The sequence below is a fragment of the Nylanderia fulva genome, unplaced genomic scaffold (assembly GCF_048542155.1).
Source record: "Nylanderia fulva isolate GAGA-0341 unplaced genomic scaffold, ASM4854215v1 Scaffold169, whole genome shotgun sequence".
NCBI lineage: Eukaryota > Metazoa > Arthropoda > Insecta > Hymenoptera > Formicidae > Nylanderia > Nylanderia fulva.
Genome location: NW_028189934.1, coordinates 119,962 through 133,424, shown reverse-complemented (window position 1 = coordinate 133,424; position 13,463 = coordinate 119,962).

The following is a 13,463-nucleotide window of genomic DNA, read 5'->3' as shown; positions in this document are numbered from 1 at the left end:
GAGGAAAAAAAATCACGAATCTCTTGCTGGTGCAAGAAATCCTTAATAATTTTCAGGAGAGAAGAGAAGATCACGAATGTCTCGCTGATGCTAGAAATCCTCATTAATTTTCAAAAAAGCAGATAAGAGAGAAAATGACGAATCTTTTGCTGATGCGAGAAATCCTCAGTAATTCTCAAAAGAGGAGAGAAAATCACGAATTTCTTGCTGATCCGAGAAATTCTTAATGATTTTCGGGAAAGGGGAGAAAAAAGAGAAAATCACGAATCTCTCGCTGATGCAAGAAATCCTCAATGATTCTCAGAAGAAAAGAGAAAATCACGAATCTCTTGCTGATGCGAGAAATCCTCAATGATTCTCAGAAGAAAAGAGAAAATCACGAATCTCTTGCTGATGCGAGAAATTCTCAATAATTTTCAAAAGAGGAGAGAAAATCGCGAATCTCTCGCTGATGCGAAAAATCCTCAATGATTTTCAAGAAAGGAGAGAAAATCACAAATTTTCTGTTGATGCGAGAAATCCTCAATTATTTTCAAGAAAGGTGAGAGGGAGACACAGACGTTGGTGCCTAAATTCAAGAATTATTTGGGGAGTAAGGAGTAATTATTCTGAGGCGACTTCATATCTAATAAAGACGAATTATTAATAAAAGCCAGTATGGACTAATCATAAATTTTCTTATTATTTTTTTAATTCTCTTTGGCGAAGAATACAAATCTATGATTATTTATCTTTACAGTATGGTCATTGAGTCATTTTATAGAGGATGTAGTAGCACATATAATATTAGTGATTTTGATGTCAGAAAATTACTACAAAATAAAAGTTAGTGCAACGTGTGTACAACATTTCTATTGTCAAAGAACGTCGTCTCCAAATTATCTAAGCTTAAAAACAGAAAAAATTTAATTTTTCTATCAGACGATGTCATACATTTCACGATCTGCGGAACGCGTTATTCGTGAACATACTCATTTACTATTCAAAAAAGCGAATATTAAACAATTGTTAATGATTAAAGTGTTATGTCCTGCGGTCTCCATGATTCTTTTCTTTCGGAGAACGCAATGCGATATCTCAAATATCGTAGGCGCATAGAAAGCTCGCGTAAACATACGACCTGACAGGCAAAGTAGAGATAACCCGAGAGAGCTCAATCGTAAAATTAAGAGAGATATACAAATCACGAGGGACAAACAGACCAATGTAAAGATCGTGAATCACAACTCGCAGTCCCCCGGGAAAGAAAAAAGAAAAAGAAAAATTTGAACTAGTTGACAGATCTCTAAGTCAAGCCACCTTGCTCTCGAAAAGTAATAAAAATTTAGAAAGAAATCTCCACTTAAAAAATAATAAAATTTTAAGAAAATAACCACCTGAACCTGTCAGATCGTTGGTACGCGACATCTGCTCTAGATAAACCCACGAAGGACAGCTGAACTTCGATAGGTTAGCACCACACATATCTAAATATATGCACGTATACACATATACACATGATAGGTTAGCACCACACATATCTAAACATATGCACGTATACAATGTTTTTGCGTAAAAATGTTTTTAATATATAACTTTTTTTTTAGACTTGCAATCTCACTTTTAATTGTTTACTAATATTTCTTCATATAATTCTTACCGCGTATACTATATTTCATGCACAGACAAACTGCAGAACTTTTTCATTAAATAAGTATTGTTACGAACTGACACAAAAAAAGCCGATAACAAAACTGTAATTTTTGATTTTTATATGATTTATATGCAATCATAGCTAGCGTGGTCCATTTTTTTAAGTACTTTAATCGTGGAAAAGGATTTATTGATCAGTATAGTCAATAAAAAGTTATATTAAAAAAACTAAATATTCGCATTCGGTCGGTAAAAACATACCTCCGACATCCTCTTAAAGGGATCCTAATTGGTCTATAGTATCGACCAAACCGATTATATTTTTCCACAATCGAGAAGTTTTTATTGCGTTAATAGAATAACAAATGCTTTTCCACGATTAAAAAATTACTGTACGTACAGAAACAAAGTGGGAACTTACTGATTTTATGTTAAAAACAAGAAAAAATTTAAAAATTAAAATTTCTTTATCGACTTTTGTCGTCAGGTCGAAAAAATAATTGTTTAATATAAAAGTTCTGCTGTTTGTATGTACAAAATAAGATAGGTTCCGACTAGATATTGAATGAAAAAGTATTAGTAAACTTTTAGATATAAGTTTAGAATCCTAATAAATAAAAAAACGGTGCAGAAAATTTTCACGCATATATGTTGTATACGTGCATATGTTTAGATATGTATGGTGCTAATCTATCATGTGTATATGTGTATACTTGCATATGTTTAGATATGTGTGGTGCTAACCTTTCGGAGTTTGGTCGTCACTCCAGCATCCCCTTAACCAAAAGCCCTAACCAATCAGAGTAATTTTCAATTTAAAGAGACGCCTTCGGGATCTAAAGGGCATTATTAAAAAATGCTCCTATTAGTTGGAAAAATTTGACAATCAATGGAAAGGAGGAGCAAGGAGATTTATATAAGCGCGACATCGCTCAAGCGGCCAGACAGTGTTACGCAGAGATTTTCGCCCCGAACTCTATTACAAGTATCACAAAAAGTTATTCGGAGTTATTAAAAGTACTCGGTGAGTGCAGACTTCCATACGAACTATTGTGAGTACAACTCGCCTAATGACCACTAACACTAGTGCAAAAATTAATGCGAACCCGCTTCGATTTTCGAGCCCGAGTCGATCCAGAGCTACCAGTAAACAACGAGCTCAACAGTAGTAAGTTGCCTCAGAATAACTACTTCTTACTCCCCAAATAATTCTTGGATTTAGGCACCCGAATGTGTTTTCTTTTTTTTTTATATAACGCCAACATCTGTGTCTCCCTCTCACCTTTCTTGAAAATAATTGAGGATTTCTCGCATCAACAGGAAATTCGTGATTTTCTCTCCTTTCTTGAAAATCATTGAGAATTTCTCGCATCAGCGAGAGATTCGCGATTTTCTCTCCTCTTTTGAGAATTATTAAATGCGTTATCAATTAAAAATTCTGAGTTTAGAAATTAAAGATTTAAACATCAGAATTAAACATTTGCATTGTAATACAAAAGAAATTGAAGAGAAACTCGCAGACTGTTTACCTCACAATCTTCTAAATAAATTTTTCAATATGAACATAAACAATTTAATGACTTTCAATAAAAAGAAAAAGAACATAGAGATTAAAAAATTCAGTTTTTTGGTTAGTAAACACAATGTATCTGTTGATCCTCTGAACAACATAGATAACAAAAAATGGGTTTTGAATATAAGCGACACCTCTATTCCAAAGATTGTAATGAATTTTTTGAGTCTAGGCAATAGATTTGCATTTCTTATTAACCAATGTAGTAAAAATGATCGACAACAAGTAGTATTAGAAACAATTAAAAATGTTGAAAATTGTATCAACAATAGAAAAATAACGGGCAAATCAATCGAGATAACAAGAAATATAGTTAGTAATCATTTATCGAATTTTTTAACTAAACAACAACATTATCGTCTTAGCGAACAACACATTTTAAAAAACTTCTCAGTATGCAAAAAATTTTTAAAAAACAGTAACTTATTAGTAACGAAAGCGGACAAGGGCCAAGTCATCGTGATATTAGATAAAAAAGATTACATTTCAAAAATGAATGCAATGTTGGAAGACCACACCACCTATAGGAAATTAAACAGAGATCCCATAAAAAGAATCACTAATAACATTAATGCTGTTATTAAAGTTTGGCGGGATAAAAAAATCATAGATGAATCTATGTTTAAATGGTTGAACTGCACAAATGGGAGTCTCCCACAATGTTACGGACTTCCAAAGATACATAAAACGGGCTTTCCGCTACGAATTATTGTATCCGCGCTGGGCAGTCCGGTATATAATATAGCACAATACATCCATAATATTTTAAATAAATCCATCAATAAACCAAAATCACATATTAAAGACGGTTGGTCATTTGCGGAAAAAATTAAAAATATTAGCATTAATTGTGAGGAAGTGTTGGTCTCGTTAGACATCACATCATTATATACTAACATACCGAAAGACTTAGTAATCGAAGCTATAAAAAAGAGATGGGACACGATCGTACCTAACACCAGTCTCAATCTTGAGCAACTTATACATGCTGTTAATGTTGTCTTGGATTCCACTATCTTTAGCTTTAACGGTCTATTTTACAAACAAGTCTTTAGCAGCCCAACGGGGTCCCCTCTGTCACCCATCCTGGCAGATATGGTGATAGATGATCTAGAGTCTCATTGCTTAAATTCATTGCAGTTCGCAGTTCCGGTTTATTTCAGATATGTCGATGACATTTTTACTGTTATACCACGCAATAAATTAGATGAGATGTTATCGATTTTTAATGCTTACCATCAACGGTTAAAATTCACCTATGAAATATAATGTAATAATTCCATCAATTTTTTAGACACAACAATTATTAGGTGTAGTGAAGGAAAGTTAATCACTAATTGATTTAGGAAGCCCACTTTCTCAGGGAGATACATTAACTTCCTTTCAGCCCATCCGTTTAAAAATAAAATTAACTGCATGAACAATTTAGTGGACAGAGCCATCTTATTGTCAAATAAAAAATTTTATAATGATAATATTAATATAGTAAAACAGATTTTAACTAATAATAAATTTCCATTACTTACCATTAATAAATATATCAAAAAAGACTACAATTTAAAAAAAATAAGAACACCAATAATAATAGCAGGGAAAATAGTAATATTAATAACTTAAATGATCGTACATACATTGTGTTACCATACATGGAAAATTTCAGCGACAACATCTCTAAATCGCTTAGAAAAAAAGGACTAAGAGTAGTATATAATCAATCAAAATTAATATTGGACGCTAGTGGTGAAAATAAACTTGGCAAACTTGATTTCGACGTAACTAGCAATTTTATTTAATTTTTTCACGACGTTTCGACCATTTGGTTGTGGTCCTTATCAAGTGAAAATTCTATAACATATTATTACACAATCGTTTTTACCAATGTTGAAACATACAAGAAACTATCTAAATGTTGAGTTAATAATATAAATATAAATTTTATAAACGTACCCATTAATTAAACTGAGATTAACGCAACATCACACCGGTCTTATTTAAAATTTATAGTTAAAAGTTAAAAGAGGAACACGTCCCATCGCTATGATGTTTCGTCAACGACTAACTTTGAAACGCGACACTAAACAATCTTTATTATTTTGTCGTAAACATTTGTCAAATTCTCAGTGTCTTTCTGTAGGTTAACCGTATTATCATGCTTCTTTATGAAGAATATTTTAGCAATTTCTCTTTTTCTTACATGTTTCTCATTATGTAAAATGGTCGGTGATTTCCAATCAAAGTTATGTCCAAAATCACATCTGTGTTTACTCAAAACCGAATGATTAGACTCATGTAATTTAATATTGCTGGCATGTTCCTTCACTCTAGTGCATAAATGTCTCTTAGTTTGTCCAATGTATGAGGCATTACAATTTTTACAATTGATCTTGTATACTACATTTGTTTTTATATCATTAGTTATTAAATCTTTACTTCGTTTTATCAATCTATTCAACTTTTTGGCAAACCATAAACGACATTTAAGTTAGCATTTTTGAATTGACAACTAATTGGTTTAGGAAACCTACATGTTCTGGTAGATACATCAATTTTCTTTCAAGTCATCCTATTAAATATAAAATTAATACGATTCACAATTTGGTAGACCATGCAATTTTACTGTCAAACAAACAATTTTATAATACGAATATTGAGATTGTAAAGAACATTTTAATTAATAATTGCTTTCCGGATCGTATTATTAATAAATATGTAAATAAAAGAATTAATGTACTAAATAACAATAGGAATGTTAACCGTCACAATGCGGATAATAACGACAATTTGAGTAATGATTTGGATAATAACGGTAATGTGAATTCGGCTCAAGATAAGAATTATGTAATTCCACTTCCATACGTTAAAGACGTCAGCGACAGTATTAAAAGGTCACTTAAAAATGCTAACTTAAATGTCGTTTATGGTTTGCCAAAAAAGTTGAATAGATTGATAAAACGAGGTAAAGATTTAATAACTAATGATATAAAAACGAATGTAGTATACAAGATCAATTGTGAAAATTGTAATGCCTCATACATTGGACAAACTAAGAGACATTTATGCACTAGAGTGAAGGAACATGCCAGCAATATTAAATTACATGAGTCTAATCATTCGATTTTGAGTAAACACAGATGTGATTTTGGACATAACTTTGATTGGAAATCACCGACCATTTTACATAATGAGAAACATGTAAGAAAGAGAGAGATTACTGAAATGTTCTTCATAAAGAAGCATGATAATACGGTTAACCTACAGAAAGACACTGAGAATTTGACAAATGTTTACGACAAAATAATAAAGATTGTTTAGTGTCGCGTTTCAAAGTTAGTCGTTGACGAAACATCATAGCGATGAGACGTGTTCCTCTTTTAACTTTTAACTATTGTGCGAATTCGCGGCAACGCGGAGTGCGAACCGGAGAGTGAGTGAAAAATTGTACTGACAACGGAGCACAGCACAACGACAAGAAAAGAAAAGAAGACAAAGTTAATAAGACGGTACTGTATTTTACAATATTTACTAGAAAGTACGAATCGCGCACTAGTGGCGCGATAAACTGCAAGGATTGCAAAAAGTGCAATCGACAAGCGAATTACGTATGCGCGAGAAGTGCGATACTACAGAACTTTTGTGAAAAAAGCGAAACAAAAACTCTCGGTCTATGCGTGCGAGCGGCGACAAGACGAATGCGAAAAGGACGTGCGGGAAAACAGTTTTATCCTGCCGACCTTCGAGAAGATTCTAATGCAAAATTACCGAACTTGTAATTTTGCAATGTAATGATGTGGAATCTTCTCGAGCGTCGAAGGACAAAACTGTTTTGACTCTGCTGTTTTTGTTTGGCCAGCCCGCGTAAACGGGCTGGCGACAGCCGAAGGCGTTTTGCGAAACGCGCGCAGCGTGATTTGCGCTTGGCAATTAGCGCGAATTGACACGCCAAATTTGATATTGCAAAAATATCAATTTGCCACACTGCATGCATACATGCACACACGCTCACACTCTCTCTCTCACTTTCTCTACTCTCATTCTCAACAACTATTAATTTTAAATAAGACCGGTGTGATGTTGCGTTAATCTCAGTTTAATTAATGGGTATGTTTATAAAATTTATATATATATTATTAACTCAACATTTAGATAGTTTCTTGTATATTTCAACATTGGTAAAAACAATTGTGTAATATTATGTTATAGAATTTTCACTTGATAAAGACCACAACCAAATGGTCGAAACGTCGTGAAAGAATTAAATAAAATTGCTAGTTACGTCAAAATCAAGTTTGTCAAGTAGTATATAAATTACAGAAAAAACTAAGTAGCCTTATCAAAAGAGGTAAGGATACCACTCCTAAATTAAATAAAACAAATGTCGTTTATAGATTGGAATGCATTGATTGCAATGTTTCTTACATAGGACAAACAAAGAGACATCTAAATACTAGCATAAAGGAACACCAGAACATTATTAAAAAGCATGAATCAAATCTGTCGGTTGTTAGCAAACATAGAATAGAATGCAATCATGATTTCCGGTGGCTTGACCCTTGTATTTTACATACTGAAAAACATAGACGTAAGAGAGAGATTGCTGAAATGTTATATATTAAAAAGCAAACAAACACAATCAATCTTCAAACTGACACAGACAATCTCAACTCTGTTTATGATAAGGTCATTAGAATAATTTAGCGTCTTGTATCAGTAGTTAACAGAATGTCTTAGCGACATATTAAAGTTCACAGCGCTTAACATATCATAATTTATATCTCTATATCTTAATGTGGCTTATTAGAATTGTTTTAAGTAAGTACATTGTTGTCTCTTTTTGCACGAATTGACTTGTATTTAATTTTAGTTTTACGTCGCTAACTATTGATTTTTTATAATATTAGCACTTGAAAAGCACTCGAAAAGAATCTAAATTTAAGGTCGAAACGTAGTGTACTTCATATCTAATAAAGACGAATTATTAGTAAGAGCCAGTATGGTCAAACTAATCATAAATTTCTTTATTATTTTATAAATAATCATGATCAAGTAAGTCAACAGAAGTTTCTTCTTCCTCATCACAAGGTAGATCGAGAATGTCAATAATTAAATAATTACCTTTCTCGGAAGCGAAAATTTCATGTTCGACTAATAGCCTTTTATAGTTAGAAATTGCATTGCAGTAGGATTATCATTAAATCCGCCTCTGCTTTGAAGTGCGCTAAAAAATGTTTCCAAATGGTCTTGGTTAATTTTAAACGTTAATAAATATTGAAGCTCGACATTTTTTAATTCTTTAAATAAATCAAACATGTTTTTTAAATATCTAATAAAACCGAGGAACCCAGTTTTCCGGTTTCCAAGTAAGATATATTTTTGTTATTATCTTTTAACTCCAAAATTTAATTTTCAAGAGTATCAGCGTTATCTTTTAATTTGTTGAAATTGTCATCTGTAAGTGGTACGTTAAACCTTTTAATTTTGGAGAACTTAGATCTTACATTTAATAAATCAAATGCATTGTTGAATACTTTACAAAATTGTGCAGTCGCTTTTGGGGATTGCAAATAATTTAGACGACATTTTTCAACAAATTGCAAAGTACAACTGACGCTTTTATTTAGCGTTTGAGTTAGCAACTACAAATTAATTTTAATATATGATAGAGAAAAAATTTTGTAGAAAGATATAGTTCTTCTTCAGAAATTGCAATAAGAAGAAGGTTTAAGATCTGCTACTACGAGGGTCACTATTTATATTTCGGGAATTGGCAACACTGATGTCATGTGAGTCCATCTGACGGTTTCATCGTAAAGTTTGACATTTTTGACGATATACGTACTCAGAACATTTTGTCATACGGACGCTATTTGTTTATTTTATATTTAGTTAAAAGTTTTGTCTCGGCAAAAAATAGAACTGAATCGTGAACATTTTTGTGCGATGATTTTTTACGACTTTCGACGTGGATTGTCACAACAAGAGTGCGTCAATCAACTTAATTTGACTTTTGGCGATGAAGCTCCATCAAAAACCACTGTCTATCGCTGGTATAGTGAATTCAATCGTGGTCGTAGTTCGCTATCCGACGAGTTTCGCGAAGGTCGTCCAAAATCGACTGTAGTGCCAGAAAACATCGATGCTGTGCACGAAATGATTAAGCAAGATCGTCATGTAACCTATTGTGAGATTGAGGCATCCCTAAGCATTAGTTCCACCAGCATATATGCGATTTTATATGAACGCTTAGCTGTGCGAAAGTTATGTTCGCGTTGGATCCCACATAATTAGACAATCGCTCAAAAAAAGACTCGTGTCGATTAGTGCAAAGAAATGCTTAAGAAATACAATCGCGATGCTTCAAAAGACGTTTATAAAATCGTGACAGGTGACGAATCATGGATATATTATCGTATGAGCCCGAAAGTAAGCAGCAGTCGACTGTATGGGTGTTCCAAGATGAACCAAATCCAACAAAAGTTGTTCGCGCACAAAGCACTTCAAAGAAAATGGTGGCCTGTTTCTTCGGAAAAACTGGTCATATTGCAACAGTGCCTCTAGAGGATCGTAGAACAGTAAATTCTGAGTGGTACACAACCATCTGTTTGCCAGAAATCTTCGGTGAAATAAGGAAAACAAACAAGAGACGTCGGATTGTTCTTCATCATGACAATGCGAGCTCTCACACATCGGCTCAAACAAGACTATTTGAGCACTCAAAACATCGAATTGATGGGTCATCCGCCGTACAGCCCTGATTTGGCACCCAATGATTTCTTTTTGTTCCCATCCGTGAAGAATAAACTGCGTGGTCAACGATTTTCATCGCCCGAAGAAGCTATTGAAGCGTTCAAAAATCATGTTTTGGAGATACCTCATTCGGAATGGAATAAATGCTTTGAAAATTGGTTTAAGCGCATGCAAAAGTGTATCGATCATCGTGGCGAGTACTTTGAAAAACAATAAAAATATATTCGCAGCTTAACTATTTGTTTTTGTTCCTATTCCCGAAATATAAATAGTGACCCTTGTAAGATAACAAAAAAACATCAAAATAAACAAAATGAATGAAAGCTGCTAGCTTTACATTCATTTTGTTTGTTTTATAAGCGATGTTTTTTTGTTATCTTAGTAGCAGCTCTTAAACCTTCTTCTTATTGCAATTTCTGAAGAAGAACTATATCTTCCTACAAGATTTTTTCCCTATCATATATTAAAATTAATTTGTCTTCTAGGGTGTTCCTTACCAATTTTAACATATGGCAGGGATCAAAAAACAATAAATTTTGTTTTACGTTGCCGGATCGATGAAATAAGGTTTAAAAGTTTTGCTAATTTCAGCTCCTAAACAAGTGCGCATACTAAAATTCACGCTAATTCCGTCAAACGTCAACGATCGCACAATAATACTCGAATCATTTATCAATTCTAAATATTTTAGTAATTAGATCTTTCTTTACTGTTTAACGATTTTATAAAAAATATATCCAACGGGCACTTTCCAGTGACCATTTATCGCTACAAGCATAAAAATCAATGCGTGCCTCGCTTTTGGAGGATCATCACAATCAATCTCTCCATTTATTCCGAAATTAACGTATCCATAGTATCTTCTTTCATCATAATCTACTGATTTACGAATTGCAATCTCATCGATTACTATACTAAATTGCATAGTATTGGCAGTTTACTTTGTTTGACTTTACATTTTAAAGCGTGAAATACCTCGTCTGTAAATCCAGATCGCCTGTTTATAACACTATACCACTTACGAATAGTGGAACGTTCGGGTAAAAGATTTTTAAAGATTTGTTTCACATACTCATAGGCCTTTGAAGAATAAAAATTTTTTTAATATTTAAGTCTCGATGTGAGTTTGTTGTGAGGGCCAGGGTTATTAAGGCGTTAATTATCATAAAGATTACATTAGGTGTAACAATATAAATTGCGAACGTTAATCAGAATTTAAGTCAATGCAAATTTCTTCAACTCATCTGAATATTTTTTCTTTAATCCTTTTTTTTCGTTAATATTTCATGCATGATGTTAAGACTGCCATTCTAAATATGGAAAGAACCATGTCATTTTAATAATTTTTATTTAGTATTTATTTCACTATGTCATACTGTAAAGAACAATGAGTAACAATGTTGTGTAAAGTATCTGTAATGTAAATAATCAATTGTAAGATATAAAATTAATAATCAATTATAAGATATAAAATTACATTAATAAGTCAATTATAAGATATAAAATTACATTAATAAGTCAATTATAAGATAAAATTGATTATATATATAAAATTACGTAAATAAACCAATTGTAAAACATAAAATAATATAAAATTATTAGATGTGGTATTATATACATTGCGTATAAATTTCATTTACTATTTACAAACGTTAAAGTTATTTTTAATTGTTACAAATTCTTGACAATCAAATTGTTTTCATAAATTAATTTTGCAATGCGAGCTTACCATCAAATTGTCATAAGCACTTTCAGAAATAAAATTCTTTTGATTTAAATTGATTAATAAGTCTTTCATTTTTTATACGCATACGTAATCTGTTTTGGGATTGTTGTAAGGTTTTAATGGTCCTCGTTCCTCGTTTGTTGATTTATAATTCGCCGTGTAAAATCTACAGCTTTTTTTTTTTTAACCATAGAGGTGTGGCTAAATGTGGTGTTCGAATGTCGTCAACGTATCGAGGTTTGGGAACACTGATTGCAGGTGTTCGACAGGTCACTGAAATAGTATATTGTGTATCAAGTGCGAAAAGTTGACAATTGGTCACGAGTGCGGGGGATGGACGCACGAGCCGAAGGCGAGTGCGACCACCTCACACGAGTGAACAATTGTCAATCCGCACGTGATACACATACTATTTTGTATTACAAGTACAGGCAAAGTGGCTTTGTGCGCGTTTTCTGTGTGCGAGATGGCCGATCGCACGCCACCATCTTGCGGCGACACGGTGCGGGAATAGCCGTGTTCAATACATTGCCTACGGCTTCAGCCGTATACAATGACTTTTAACGCGGCTCGGCTTTGAATGCGGCTTATTTACTCACCACGTCGTCGCTAGATGGCGGCGGGGGAAATCGGCCGCTTTCGGCACAGAAAACACGCACCAAAAGTGCCACTTTGCCTCACGTGTAATACAAAAATACATAATTATTAATATATTATTAAATGTAACTTTATTATTATTTATTAATTATAATTATACTAATTATTTTAAGATGTTAATATAAATCATTACCTTCTATCAAAATGTAGATGCAGTCTTAGTTATTGTCGGAGAATCTTGAATCAATGAAATTACAGTATTAGTTTCTGTCTGAGAATTGAATGTATCAACTTTTACAACGGATACAATTTCATTAAAATTGTGTCTTTTGATTGGTGACTGGCACTTGTGATCTGTTGTATTTGATCTAAAATTATACATAGCTAAACTGAATGCTTATATTACTACAATAATTGCCGTATTATAGACACACTTGATACAGGATGCTTTCCTGTAACGACACAATGCAATATAGAGTGTCATTCTATCTTCTTTTAACACCAGTGTTTATTACCCTATGGATGATAATTTCTTTCCCGAGTTAACGGGTTTGACTAACATAAATTCACTGTAATGTGCTCTTCAAAACCTTTATTCTTTTACGTTTACATGCGTTCCTTACAATGGCTGACTTTGCACTGCCCTACCTGACTCGCTTGCTAGACGCATCATCTTTCAGCGCTCTCTCGCGAGATCATATCACATTAATTACGCCCAACGCCCTGAGGGCAATACAATGCAAACACGGGAATATGAAAATAATATATATAAACTAAATTTCTTAAATTATAACGTAATGCAACTTAAAATTATCTTAAATCTAAATTATGTAAGTATAATAGACAGTATTGAACAACCAGTAAACAATATAAATAAAATGATACTCTGTGTCTCATTATATTGTTGTTGGAAATCACCCACAGACATTGTATATTATGTCTGAATCACATTTATCAATATGTTCCGAAATCAATTATTTAAATAATCAATTATTTATATAATTATTCACATCCAGAGTCGCGAATCATTGTCTTTATTTTTTGAAATATCAATTTTGCGATAACGCATACCGCTTTTCGGCGTTATACAACAGTTTATAATTTCAATTAAACGAAATATATTTGTTCTGTGACATCAAAATTGAGAGCTTCGTTTTTTTGCCACGACGAACTTCCTGCCTGATTGTCGCA